Here is a 2082-nt window from a genome sequence, read left to right as displayed (position 1 = left end):
GACTGATCTAACTCGCCCGGGAAGAGTGCAGTGATGGTGCCAACTTGGGCCAGTGAAGCAACGTCCCCCACAACTAGACTGAAGAACAAAAGGACAGCAACTTGTCTGTTCAATTCCCCAATAAAAATCTTAAAAAAAAAAAACCTTTGTTGGAATGCTTTACACTTTCCACAGAGCAAAAACTAAAATAACCTGTTATACAATTAGTCACAAATACAGTCCTTGAGGTTTTTGCCCATACACAGGACTATTGTCTAAAACATGTCTTCTTTGAAGCAGTTAGGCCCTGCCACCACTGTGGTTGGCTGAGTACACAAATGTGTTGTAACCTGTAGCTTCCCTGTCATTTCTCTGGCTCTCCTCTCCTGCTAAGCTTTGTTTTCTGGTGGTAATTAAAACCTTCCGCCACTGCCATTGCTACTGCTGCTGCTGCTGCTGGAACCGCCATAGCCACCTTGGTTTCGTGGTTTGGCAAAATATTGGCCTCCACCACCATAGGGGCCAGAGCTTCGGTCTCCAAAGCTTCCTCCTTTCATGGGTCCCAAATTTGAAGATTGATTGTTGTCACTGCCAAAATCATTGTAGCTTCTGCCACCTCCAAAACTGCTTCCATCATTACCAAACCTATTGTAGCCATCCCCACTGCCACCATATCCTCCATCACCACAACTGCCACCAAAAGCCACCTCGACCACTGAAGTTTCCTTCATGACCAAAGTTGTCCTTTCCACCAAAACCATCTTCTCGACCCCCACCAAAGTTTCCAGAACCACTTCGACCTCTTTGACTGGATAAAGCACCAGCCACCCCTTGCTTTGCTAGGGCTTTCCTTACTCCACAGTTGTAGCCGTTCACAGGATGGTAATTCTGAATGACAGTCTTGTCTACAGAGTCATGGTCATCAGCGGTTACAAAATCAGAGCCCCTCTTCTTGCCACCACATAGGTCAGTCATGATGTCAATCACTGCAGTTTTCCCACACTGTTCAAAATCATCTCTTACATGATGTTCTTCAGTGTCTTCTTCGATACCACCCACAAAGATCTTTTCCACAGTGAAGTGGGCAGCAGGTCTTTGAGAATCTTCCCTTGAGACAGCCCTCTTTGGTCCCACAACTCTTCATCCACCTTCTGTGGACTTGTCTTCATGGCTGCATCCACCCCTTCCACGGCGACGTAGGTGACAAACACAAAGCCACTGGAGCGCACGGTGTTTGGATCTCTCATCACCACACAGTCAGTGAGCATTCACCCATTGTTCAGAATGGCTCCTCAGACTCTCATCAGTTATTTCAAAGCTCAAACCTCCAAGGAAGAGCTTCCACAGCTGTTTGGGATCTTTCACGGACTCTGACTTAGACATGAGGACCTCGGAAGGGGAGACATGAAGGATGCTTACTTAGTGGCATCCACCAACAGAAAGGCTATGATATTTTCAGGAAGATGGGGGTCAGTAGAGAGCTTATCCTGTGTCTGCTTTTTCTGAGTTGCCTTCAGCCCCAAATAATCTTTATGCCAGAGTATTGCATAAATATCTTTATGGCATATTTTGGGGTGGCATATTCTGATCTCCTACATATCTATAGGTAAAATCTGGAATTCATTTTAAAATAATCCAGTTTGGGAGGGAAAGTAAATAGAAGTATACATCAATATGATTGATTAATGGATTGTATTTAGTCTAAAGTACAATCTTGTACTTTTCTTGTACTTAGTCTAAAAATGTTACCTAACTAGCTATTCTTGTTAGAAGAAGTGTCTGTGAAAGAAACCTATGAACTGACTTGCTTCAAGTTCCCTTGAGCAAGATCGAAGGAAACTTTGACTATGTTTGTAATACACTGTTGCCTTGCCAATTATTTGAACAACCCTGAGAGACGGGTAACATAAGTATTAGAATGCTCATTTTCCAGATTAAAAAAACTGAGATTCAAAAACTTTGACTTTTCCAAGAGCAGAGAACTCTACTTGAATAATTGGAAGGATGATAAGTAGAATACATGCAATGTAATGCTCAGTTGAGTGCTAGTCCTTTTGCACCAACTGCTTCTCTACTATTCCCACTTCCTTGCAAGGTGGAGGT

General features: G+C 43.5%; 1 pseudogene; it reads right to left on the bottom strand.

The window, feature by feature from the left end:
• Nucleotides 1-392: 392 nt before the first annotated feature.
• On the bottom strand, nucleotides 393-1362 carry LOC109388520 (heterogeneous nuclear ribonucleoprotein A1-like; annotated as a pseudogene).
• Nucleotides 1363-2082: the final 720 nt, after the last annotated feature.

Source organism: Hipposideros armiger, unplaced genomic scaffold, assembly GCF_001890085.2.
Source record: "Hipposideros armiger isolate ML-2016 unplaced genomic scaffold, ASM189008v1 scaffold_201, whole genome shotgun sequence".
Taxonomy (NCBI): domain Eukaryota; kingdom Metazoa; phylum Chordata; class Mammalia; order Chiroptera; family Hipposideridae; genus Hipposideros; species Hipposideros armiger.
The sequence above is the reverse complement of the archived record's forward strand: the minus strand, read 5'-3'. Positions and strand labels throughout refer to the sequence as shown.